Raw genomic sequence first — 12,183 nt, 5'->3', positions numbered from 1 at the left:
CCTGTGTACCCAAATAGGTGCTGGAATGTGGTGTTTAGGGGATTTCACAGTAACTTCATTGCAGTGTTAATATAAACCTAGTTGTGACATTGATAAATAAACTCCTTGCATGCCTTCTCAGTGGTAGAGAGATTCTGAGGAATCTGGTGAGCCATTGACTACAGAATGCCGAATCAAATCTCTGACCTCCTGAGTTAGCCAGGTCATTTATCAGCTGGCATACTCGGTTCTGGTCAGTAGTGACCCAAGGAAGTTGTTGAGATTTGTTAATGAGAATGCCATTGAATACAATTGGGAAATGGATAAGTGCTCTAAGATTGCCATTGCCCAACACATTTTGTGGTGCAAATGTTCCTTGACGTTTTGTTATTTGAAGAATTACAAATTAAGCAGGCACACTGGTGCAATTGGCAACAAATGGCCCCCCTCTTGACTTTGGAGGGACACTTGTTGAAGTAGCAGATGATAGTTGAACCTAGGATACTGCCATAAGGAACTCCTGCAGTGATGTCTTGGACTGAGATGATTAGCAGTTAGGAATTAATCCAGTCAGACATCCTGATTCTTGTTAACTTGAATTCAGGGCTCTTCTGTACCACATTTGGTCACATGTTGTCTTGATGTCTACTGTAGCCATTCTCTCCTCTGCATCTGGAATTTGGGTGGTATGTCTGTATTTGGACTAAGATGGTCAGCAGCTGGGTGATCATGGAGAAACACATTCAGTATTTTTGCGCAGATGCCTCTTGATGGTGCTATTCATGGCTCCTTCTGTCACTTTGAGAGTAGACTAATGGGGCAGTTTAGAATAGATTAGTTATACCTGGGCAAGCATCCTCATTTTTTTTGCACATTTTGGCCGTCTATAAAGTAAAAATACGCAAACTTCTTGCTGAATAATTGTCTTCAGTATAAGAACTCAGCCTACATGACCAATGAAGATTGGTAGGGAAATATAATTGTAGCCATTCTTGCGCCTGAAAGAAAAAGTTAATGTTTTGGGCAGGATTCTTCATTCAAGGCCTTCATGAAGATCCCACTTAGAATGTTATTTGCAGCTCCTATTTCACTTTGTTTTTATTCATTCCTAGTGCATGGGCATTACAAGCTAGATCAGCATTTATTGCCCATCCCTAATTGCACTTGAATGAGTGGCTTGCTAGGCCATTTTCAGAGAATTTTTTTTTTGTATCAACTGCATTGCTGTAGGCCTAGAATTAAATGTAGGCCAGACCAGGTAATAACTGCAGCAATCTCTCCCTAAAGGGCATCAGTGAATCAGATGGGTTTTTATGACCATTGAAAATGATTTTATGGTCATTAATTCCATATTTTTATTGATTTCAAATCCCACCATCTGCCATGGTGGGATTTGACCCAGATCCTCACCCTGGGCCTCTGGATAAGTAATTGAGAGATGATACTACACTACTGCCTCCCCATTGTGTGATGTTCCTTCTCTCTCTTTTCTCTTGCTTAACAAAAGATCATTTAGATATTTGAAACAAAAAAGAATTGATTTTCAAAAAGGTTTTATCCTTTCAATACTCATAATTAGGAACTGCTCGGTTGAAAAGTAATGAATGGGAAATAAATCTAAATAAAACTGGGCTAAGGAGATAGATGATCTCTACCTTATGAACTTATATATTCAGTACGAATCTTGCTTTTTGCTCATGAATAGATTCCATTGGTTTTTGAAGCCATTTAGTAAATGCCATACCTGCATTTAACTTTCGCAGCTTTATGCACATTTATGCAATTAAAAACTATATACAAAATGTGATGAAGCATTTAACAAAAAGTTGAGATTGGTATGTTTTGACCTTTAAGTTGGAGATAGATTTATTGTCATTCTTTTGCAACATTTATGGATTATTTATATTTGTGAAATAACTTCCACACGCAATGTAATATCAATAAACACTATTGATCTATTTGTTGGCTACTTGATTTGTAGCAACCAGGCAGAATATAAAATGAACTGTCAGTATTGGAAATTGACTTCTGAGAGAGAGTGGACGTTGCTTAACAGTGTTTATTGCCCATCTCTACTTGCCCTTGAATGAGTAGCTTGCTAGGCCATGTCCTCTTTTTCTTTCACTCTGCCTCTTTGGCTCACGTCCAATGCATCTCACATTAGCGTAAGCGTAAGGTGTTTCGAGTGCCCCATTAGGAAGCTTTTATCAAAACAAACTTTACTCAAGAATACAGATGGAATATAACAAAGAATTGGCTAACCTTATCAATTAAAATACTTGAGAATTATACTTTGTCATGTTTAGCAACTAGCTATCGCCATTGTTCCAATTTAAAAGCACTACCCCACAGACATAAATGCCTTTTGTTGAATGCGATAGCACAGGAGCCAAAGATGCTTGTGATGCTAGATTTCCAGCCATTTGACTTCTGGACAGAAATCCAATCTCTGTATTCAAAGGATATATCCTCAACAACAAAATTTCAGAGGTGTAAACCTGGTCTCTGGCAGCTCCCTAGTTATGATGTGGAGATGCTGGTGTTGGACTGGGGTAAACACAGTAAGAAGCCTCACAACACCAGGTTAAAATCCAACAGGTTTATCTTTGGACTTTAACCTGGTGTGTGAACTCCCTAGTCACCATACTTCAGAGAGGAGAAAAGAAAGATGTTTTCTCTTGATTCAAAGCAACACCTAAGCTTGAATATTCCGTGTAAGTCTAGCTTTACCCTATCACATGACCATATTTGTCAATCAAGCCCCACTTTGCAAGATCCCAGGGAAACAACAACAGCATTCATCCAGATTGTTTTACATTTTAGCAATTATACTGCTGCAGTAACAATAGAGGATACCAGTTGTCGACAAAACAACACCAATAAAGTGGAAAGGACTGCCAGAAACATCCTGTCCAAAAACATGACTAAAACACTATTCTTAAAGGCACAGTATCATTACACAGAATTCTTCATCAAGATGGAGAGTAGCATAGTTGATTCTGAGACCAGTGCCCTGAATCTAAATAAAGGGAACTATGACAGTATGAGACATGAGTTTGCTGTGATAGATTGGAGAACATTACTTAATGGGTTGATGGTGAATAGGTAATGGCAAACGTTCAAAGAGCGCAACAATTGTTCATTTCTGTCTAGCACACAAACTGGGAAAGGCGGCCATACCATGGCTTATAAGGGAAATTAGATCAATCCCATCATTAGATCCAAGGAAGAGGCATATGCATTGCCATAAAAACAACAGACCTGAGGATTGGGAATAGTTTAGAATTCAGCAAAGGGACCTATACTCTGTATCTCCCTTCTTAATGAGAGAGAGAGCAGGCAGGGAACATAAAACTGACTTTTTGGTGTAAACAAATGTAGGTCCTTTACAGTTAGGGACAGGGAACTTATAATGGGGAACAAACAAATGGCTGACCAACTAACTGTATGCTTCACAAAGGAGACACAACCCAAAAATATTGGGGAGCCCCGCAGGGTATAGTGAGAGGAAGGCACTGAAGGAAACTAGTATTATTAGAGAAATGATGTTGTGGAGATTGAAGCGATTGATCTAAATTCTGGAGTACTTATGGAGGTGGCCCTAAAAATAGTGGATGCATTGGTGATCATCTTCCAAGATTCCATGGACACTGGAACAGTTCCTACAGATGAGAGGATGGCTAATGTAACACTTCCTATTTAAAAAGGAGATAGAGAAAAAATAAAATTGTAGACCAATCAGTAATGGAGAAAATGCTGTAGTCCACTCTTGAAGCAGAGCACTTGGAAAATAGTGGCAGGAGCGGACAGTCAGCATGGATTTACAAAAGGGATATCATGCTTGACAAATCTACTGGAATTCTTCAAGGATGTAATTAAGAGTTGATGAGGGAGAGCAGTGGATGTAGTTTATTTGGATTTTCAGAAGCTTTCATCAAGGATCCACAAGAGAATAGTGTGTGAAATTATACAGCACGCATGTATTGAGATGCATAGGAAACAAAGAATGGGCATAAACATTTTCCAAATGGCAAGCAGTGACTGGTGGGGTAAGACAGGCATCAGTACTAGGACCTCAGCTATTCATCTAAATGAAGGAACTAAATGTAGTATCTCCAAGTTTGCAGATGAGTGGGAAGTGAACTGTGAGGAGGATACAAGGATGCTTCAATAAGACTTGAATAGTGAGTGGGCAAATGCAGTACAATGTGGATAACTGAGGTTATCCACTTTGGAACAAAAACAAGAAGGCAGATTATTAGTTAAATGGCTGTAGATTGCACGTTCCCCTCTTTCAATGAAATCTGGAGTCATTGAAAGTAAGTTTGCAGGCACAGCCAGCAGTAAAACTGGCAAATGGTATGTTGGTTTTCATAAGTGAGATTCCAGTGCAGGAGCAGTTATGCAGAGCCTTTTGTGAGACTGTACGTGGAATGTTGACTTCCTTTCCTAAGGAAGGATGTTGTTGCTACGGAGGGAGTGCAGTGAATGTTTATCAGTTTGATTCCTGGGATGGTGGGACTAACATTGAGTTGGTTATGATTTTATTTACTGAAGTTTAGAAGAGTGAGGGGATATCTACTCAAAACCTATAAAATTATGACAGGACTAAACCAGGTAGATGCAAGAAAGATATTCCTGGTAGTGGGGGTGTCCAGAATCTGGGATCAGAATTGGAGGACACAGGGTAGACCGTTTTGCACTGAGATGAGGAAAGGTTTTTTTCACCCAGAGTGATGAGCCAGTGGAATTCACTACTAGGAAAAGCAGTTGAGGCCAAAACGTTATTTTCAAGGAGTTAATGTGGCTGTTAGGGCCAAAGGGATCAAAGGATCTGGGGAGAAAGCAGGAGCAGGTTAGAGAGTTGCAAGACCATGATAATGAATGTGGAGCAATCTCAAAGGGCAGAATGACCTACTCCTGTTTCTATTTTCTATGTTTCTAAACATGAAATGAGTTAGTCAAACTGCTTGCTTTAAATTTGAAACAATGCTTGTCAGTTACCATCAACTGATTCACTCTCCATGGAAATGTTCTGCAATGACTTGCCAACTGACCCATATTCTCTTCTTGTATAGTATAAGGTTGTTGATTTCCTTTCCATTGTATTCTTCTAGATGTCCTGATGAGTGCAAGATGAAAACCTTTGACAAGTTTTTTTTAGAAATACTCAATATTTACTCAGTTCTTATTTCTCTCACCTGGTTTAATTACTTTACGTCCTGTAGTTTTCCCTTCATCTGTAGTGCCTAAAACACAATCTATAACTACTATCCTCCTTTCTATCTGTTTTATAATTATTTATCTTTTCTGCCTGAGCCTTTTTATTTGAAGAGATTTTAGTTATGTTTATCACTTTAGTTCCTTGGCTTATCAATGACACAAAGCAAATGCACAAGGGCAATATCAAAGATATGATATACCTATGGAATAAAGTTGAATTACTATTCTTGGCCCACTTGTGGCTTTGCTACTCCTTGGCAATCAGACCAATCAACTTGTGGGAGTATTATTAATTTGGTCTAGGACATTAACATTGTAACACCAACCTTATGTGAAATTTATACTGTTCTATTGAATATTTGTTTTTTAATAATTTTGAAGAATCTGCTTGTCAGTAATTCAAATCATAGGCATTGTAAGCAAGTGCAGATTTATGAAACCATGCACTTTAACCATGTTTTATAGCATGTGTTGTCTTTTGGTATTAAGAAGTCTTTTCCCCAGCTGTCAGTCAGAGCTATGTTCCATATTTCAATAGCATCCTAAACTGATATTCAAAATCATGGTGTGATGACAAAAACCAACCTATTGACAAATTATTAGAATTGAATGTTCCTGTACAAGTTCTACTTGACACACCCGGATTCACAGTTGAGGTGAAGGGTATGTATTTTATAAGATTTAGTCATTCCATGTAATATACAGTGTCTTAGCAAGGCTTCTAATTAATGATATTAAATAATTGAAATTATTTTTAATGTAGAATGTCAAGATTATTGGATTCATTGTAACTAAATGAGTGGCCATTAGCTATGTTTATAGTGAATTAATACATAGATGAAATGACCTCAAACTTTGAATTACTAACAAGATGTCCTTTAGTAGTTAGTGAAAATATTTCCACATTATTGCGTTTAAGAGCTGTTAATAGTTTCAACTGTCATTCATTTTTTTTGTCCTTCCCACTAAATGAGGAAGGTGAAAAATATCCTGCTGAGAAATCTAAATGAAGACATAAAGGTCCAGTGCAAAAGCGTGTGACAAAATGTTGAAACAGGCAGACATGAGATGAATCAAGTTATAGTGGTTAGATGATGAAAGGCCTTATTTTAAGCCCCTTTACATTGTAAAAAGGGCTGTGAAGAGGAAAAATGAACTTGGATATAAGATGCTGACTTGTAAATTTATGCTAGAAGGGTTCTAATTTCTCAGTACGTTCAAAGGGGAAAAACAAATTTTTATATGTTTTATTTTTGGAAACTGCTGATGGCAAAATTTGCATGCTAAGAGGAAGTAAGATACCAGGTGCTGACTTTCTGAAGGAGCCCAATCTCGAATACTGGGTTAACAAGTGTATTACATGCTGGACGACTCATTGTCAGTCATATATTTTTCACCATGTATACAAGGCAAAATTCAGGGTGGGAGTATTGAGCTAAATCTTGAAAGAGATGGAATTTGTTGGGAGAGAGTAATCAGGAGATTAGGTCAGTTAGGGGAAAAGAAAACATACGTGGAAGTAGTCTGCAAAGGAGAAGACACAACCAGATTCAACAAGGGGAAAAACGCTAAACTGGCTGGTAGGGAAAGGTTGCAACAGCAAATTGCCAGGCCACTCAAAGTTCAGTTTTTCCCTTTATCCAATTTGTCCAAGATAACCATGTGGTGTAATTGACCTGCCATAATATAGTGATCTTAAAATATTAGGTACATTGGCAGTAATTATTTGTCTATATTTTTTATATATAGATTTACAAAAATAGTTCGATTTTATAGTAATATATGAGAACATCAACATTTAAGAACTTTTGTCATTAATATTGGTGAAGTGATGGCCTAGTGGTATTATCTTTAGACTATTAATCCAGCAACTCAGCTAATGTTTAGGGGACCCGGGTTCAAATCCTGCCACGGCAGATGGTGGAATTTGAATTCAGTAAAAAAAAATCAGGAATTAAGAATCTACTGATGACCATGAAACTATTGATTGTCAGAAACACCAATCTGATTCACTAATGTCCTTTTAGGGGAAAAGAAATCCCGTCCTTATCTGGCCTGATCTATTTGTGATTCCAGAGCCACGACAATGTGGTTGACTCTTAACTGCCCCCAGCAATTAGGGATGGGCAATAAATGCTGATGATGTGGGTATGCCGGCGTTGGACTGGGGTAAACACAGTAAAAAGTCTGACAACACCAGGTTTAAGTCCAACCGATTTATTTGATCGTAAACTCACTAGCTTTCGGGTTAGTCTTAAAGTCTTTAAGACTTGAACAGCAGGTTAGGTGTAAAGATTCGCATTCTAATCAGTAATCTGTAAACTGTCTGTGCTTTATATGCTCTGTCTGAGGCCAGAACTCTCCATTCACCTGACGAAGGGGCTAACCCGAAAGCTAGTGAGTGTACTATCAAATAAATCGGTTGGCCTTAAACCTGGTGTTGTCAGACTTTTTACAATAAATGCTGGCCAGCCAGCAATGCCTATGTCCCATAAATGATTGAAAAAAATGTTCGTTATTAGATTTAGTTTCTGTATCTGTTTCAGGGAGTTAAAGTAAGTCGAAGGGTGAAAGTACAGATCTTGATTTTGCTACCCAGAACAATATCTGTGATTTAACTATAAAGGTCCAATCCGAAAAGTGATCCAAGTCTTGGGAAGCAGGGCATCTCATCGTGAACCCTACTGGACTATTTTGCTGCACCCTTCAATTCAAATTTTTCTTGTGCCATAACTTGCTGGAAGTGCAAGTTTATAGTAATGTGGTGAGGGCAATGGGGCATTTTTTTAAGAATTGAGTAAGAAACACAGGGATAACCAGAAAGGAGGGGGTGGGGGGGGGGGGGTAGGGTTGAACCTGAGGATAAAGTAAGGAAGATGTTGACATTTTAAAAATCTCAACAACTTATTACTTTCAGAAATGAAATTGAAAGTAGGGTCATTGGCGTTGCATTCATATGCTTGAGCTGTTAAATTCCGGCCCCAACATTCTGCAACAAGTTTTAATGATCAATTCATGAATAAATCCAATAAGGTGGCCAAAGCAAATTGCAGAACAGCTTGAATTAACCACCAAGGTTTTGACTGTATGCATGTTGGATGTTTATCCAACTTGGATGTTTATAAACTTGGATGTTTATCTCAATCGCTGAGTTCTCTGATTTGCATATTTATACTGACAGCATTGTTAACGTGCCACTATTTATCCAGCAAAGTTTGGCTGACTAACTTATCTGTTGCATTCACAGATGCTATCACACTTGCTGGATGTTCCATTATTTTCTGGTTTTGTTTCCAGTGGGTTTTTTATTTGTTCCCGCTGTTAAGCTTAGCAGGCTGGCCAAATTAAATTTGTTCATTCAAGTTATGTTGTTATGCAGCATTTAGTAGGTATTTCATTATTAGTTTAAAAGTTTTCAGTAGTGACAATAATAGATGGTCACGTACAGGTGGTGGGAGTTCCTTTACTGTGGTATAGGAGAAGTATGTAACAACATTCTTAGTGGTTCTGCCCAGCAGTGTCTGTGCGCAGCTGAGTGAGGAGGTTGTGGCATTGTTTTGGAGACACTTGCACCCTCATTATATGTGTAGGTGGACTATTCTCCCTGAGATTTGATTGGAAGGCAATCATAAAAATTATAGTTGGATGAATTTAATATGTTAGCATTAGGTTGACAATTGCAGTTAGGTTTTCTGCCTAGTAAATCCTGTCTTGACTCTCCTGTGGATAATTTATGTTCTAAAATGTTAGTGTTGGGTAGGTTAATTATCATGGGTAGAGGAAGAGAAACTGACATACAAATGAGATCTTACTAGCATTACTCAGATTGTCTTGCCCTCTTAAGGCAACCAAGCACTCCAGCCACTGTCTGCCCTACCTGTGACACAGGTGGTAGGTCGCGCATTGGACTTTGAGAATTTTTGGTGTGGAGGCAAGTCATCCTTGACTCTGAGGGAATGGTTAAAAAAAAGATTGGTAGCAATAGTTGTGATTTTTAGGTGGGCTGCTATTACATTATTAGATTTGGAATGGGGAAGGACTGCTGCTGTTTGCTGAAAGACAGCTAATTACTATCTAGGCTTTTCATTTGGAGGGCAAACGGTTACCGACGATATCTGACTTTTTAAAAAAAGTCAACGTGGGTGACCCTAGCAAGACAATATTTATTGGCCATTTCTAATTGTCCAAAAAAGGTTGTGGTTTTCTGCTTGAGTCCTTGTGATGCTCCCATAAGTGTCTCAAGTAGAGAATTCTAGAACGCTAACTTAATTGGGATTCTTTTATGAAAATGTCATTTCAAGTCATATTTTGCTGTTCTTGCCTTTCTTGTTGGTAGGGATTGTGATTTTTTTTTGGAAAAGCATTTCTTTCTTGAGTGACTCTGAACACAAAGAAAGCTCTTCAGAGAGAGGAAGAGAATCTCATTGGCAAAGGGAAAAAAAATCAATAAATGCAACATCTAGTCCCTTGAAGGGAACTGCAACATGGCATAGATGTAATTGAGACAAATCGTAAGTGGTCCTGAATCATATTCTGTATACTCAAAGCTTTCGAATGCATCTGTTTTTATGATAGAGCCATTAATAACGTACCAAGATTCTACTGCAAAAGAAATCCAATTTTTAGAGGAAAAAGGACTTGTGCCCATTCCTGCAAGACATTTTGGACAGGATTTTCCAATGGTGCCCACCCCAAAACTGGAAATTTCCACCTGAGTAAAACGGACCTTTTAAATGGTTGGTCAAGTCTTCTGGCCCACCTACGACAATTCCTGTGGCAGATGTGATCAGAAATTTCATCCTGTTAGATGTTTGATGTTGTGGCCATTTCGGAGACATGGATAGAGCAGGGACAGGAATGTTGTTGCAGGTTCCGGGGTTTAGATGTTTCAGTCAGAGCAGAGAAGGTGGTAGAAGAGGGGAAGGCATGGCATTGTTAGTCAAGGACAGTATTACGGTGGCAGAAAGGATGTTTGATGAAGCCTCTTCTATTGAGGTAGTATGGGCTGTGATTAGAAACAGGAAAGGAGAGGTCACCCTGCTGCAAGGTTTTTTATAGGCCTCCAAAAAGTTCCAGAGATGTAGAGGAAAGGATTGCAAAAATGACCCTGGATAGGAGTGAAAATAACAGGGTCGTTGTTATGGGGGACTTTAGCTTTACAAATATTGATTGGAAAAGCTATAGTTCAAGTACGTTAGAAGGGTCAGTTTTTGTCCGATATGTGCAGGAAGGTTTCCTAACACCGTATGTAGATAGGGCAACAAGTGGTGAGGCCACATTGAATTTGGTACTGGGTAATGAACCAGACTAGGTGTTAGACTTGGAGGTAGGTGAGCACTTTGGTGATAGTGACCACAATTCAGTTACGTTTATCTTAGTGATGGAAAGGGATAGGTATATACTGAGGGGCAGAAGTTATAGCTGGGGGAAAGGAAATTACTAGGCAAGATTTAGGATACATAGGTTGGAGTAGGAAACTGCAGGGGATAGGCACAATTGAAATGTGGAGCTTGTTCAAGGAGCAGCTCCTGCGAGTCCTTGATAAATATGTACCTGTCAGGCAGGGAGGAAGTGGTCGAGCGAGGGGACTAAAGAAGTTGAATCTCTTGTGAAGAGGAAGAAGGAGACTTGTGAAAAGAAGAGACGTGAAGGCTCAGTTAGGACACTGGAGAGTTACAAGTTAGCCAGGAAGGAGCTAAAGAGAGAGTTAAGAAGAGCCAGAAAAGGACATGAGAAGACTTTGGCGGATAGGATCAAGGAGAACCCTAAAGCTTTCTGTAGGTATGTCAGGAATAAAAGAATGATTAGGGACAGTAGTGTGAAGTTGTGTGTGGAGCTACTGCAGAAAATACGGATGCATGGGACTGAGGGTGATTTGACGGTTTGGATCAGGAATTGGCTAGCTGATAGAAGATGGAGGGTGGTGGTTGATGGGAAATGTTCAACCTGGAGTTCAGTTACTAGTGGTGTACCACAGGGATGTGTTTTGGGGCCACTGCTGTTTGTCATTTTTATAAATGACCTAGATGAGGGTGTAGAAGGATGGGTTAGTAAATTTGCGGATGACACTAAAGTCGGAGGAGTTGTGGACAGTGAAGATGGATGTTACAGTTTGCAGAGGGACATAGATAAGCTGCAGAGCTGGGCTGAGAGGTGGCAAATGGATTTTAATGCAGAAAAGTGTGAGGTGATTCACTTTGGAAGGAGTAACAGGATTACAGAGTATTGGGCTAATGGAAGGACTCTTGGTAGTGTGGATGAGCAGAGAGATCTCGGTGTACATATGCATAGATCCCTGAAAGTTGGCACCCAGGTTGATAGGGTTGTTAAGAAGGCGTACGGTGTGTTAGCTTTTATTGGTGGAGGGATTGAATTTCAGAGCCATGAGATCATGTTGCAGCTGTACAAAACTCTGGTGTGGCCACACTTGTAGTATTGCGTACAGTTCTGGTTGCCACATTATAAGAAGGATGTGGAAGCATTGGAAAGGGTGCAGAGGAAGTTTACCAGGATGTTGCCTGGTATGGTGGGAAGGTTTTATGAGGAAAGGCTGAGGGACTTGAGTTTGTTTTTGTTTTAGAGAGAAGGTTAAGAGGTGACCTAATTGAGACATACAAAATGATCAGAGGATTAGATAGGGTGGACAGTGAGAGCCTTTTTCATCGGATGGTGATGGCTAACACAAGGGAACTTAGCTTTAAAATGAGGGATGATAAATATAGGACGGATGTCAGACGCAAGTCCTTTACTCAGAGGGTAGTAAGGGCTTGGAATGCCCTGCCTGCAGCAGTAGTGGACTCGCCAACTTTAAGGGCGTTCAAATGTTCATTGGCTAGGCATATGGATAATAGTGGAATAGTTTAGGTTAGAGGGCCATTAGATTGGTTCCATTGGTCGGTGCAACATTGAGGGCCAAAGGGCCTGTACTGCGCTATTCTATGTTCTATTATTTGATGTATGCAAGCCTTTTTATGAATCCCT

The 12,183-nt window shown here is 39.4% G+C and overlaps 1 protein-coding gene across 4 annotated transcripts in view; it reads left to right on the top strand.

The window, feature by feature from the left end:
- The window catches only part of trim66 (tripartite motif containing 66), a 210,952-nt gene that overhangs the window by 9,507 nt on the left and 189,262 nt on the right, over positions 1-12,183 (top strand). The window lies entirely within an intron of this gene.

This window comes from Carcharhinus amblyrhynchos, chromosome 6 (genome assembly GCF_965287045.1).
Source record: "Carcharhinus amblyrhynchos chromosome 6, sCarAmb.v2.hapA, whole genome shotgun sequence".
NCBI lineage: Eukaryota > Metazoa > Chordata > Chondrichthyes > Carcharhiniformes > Carcharhinidae > Carcharhinus > Carcharhinus amblyrhynchos.
The sequence above is the reverse complement of the archived record's forward strand: the minus strand, read 5'-3'. Positions and strand labels throughout refer to the sequence as shown.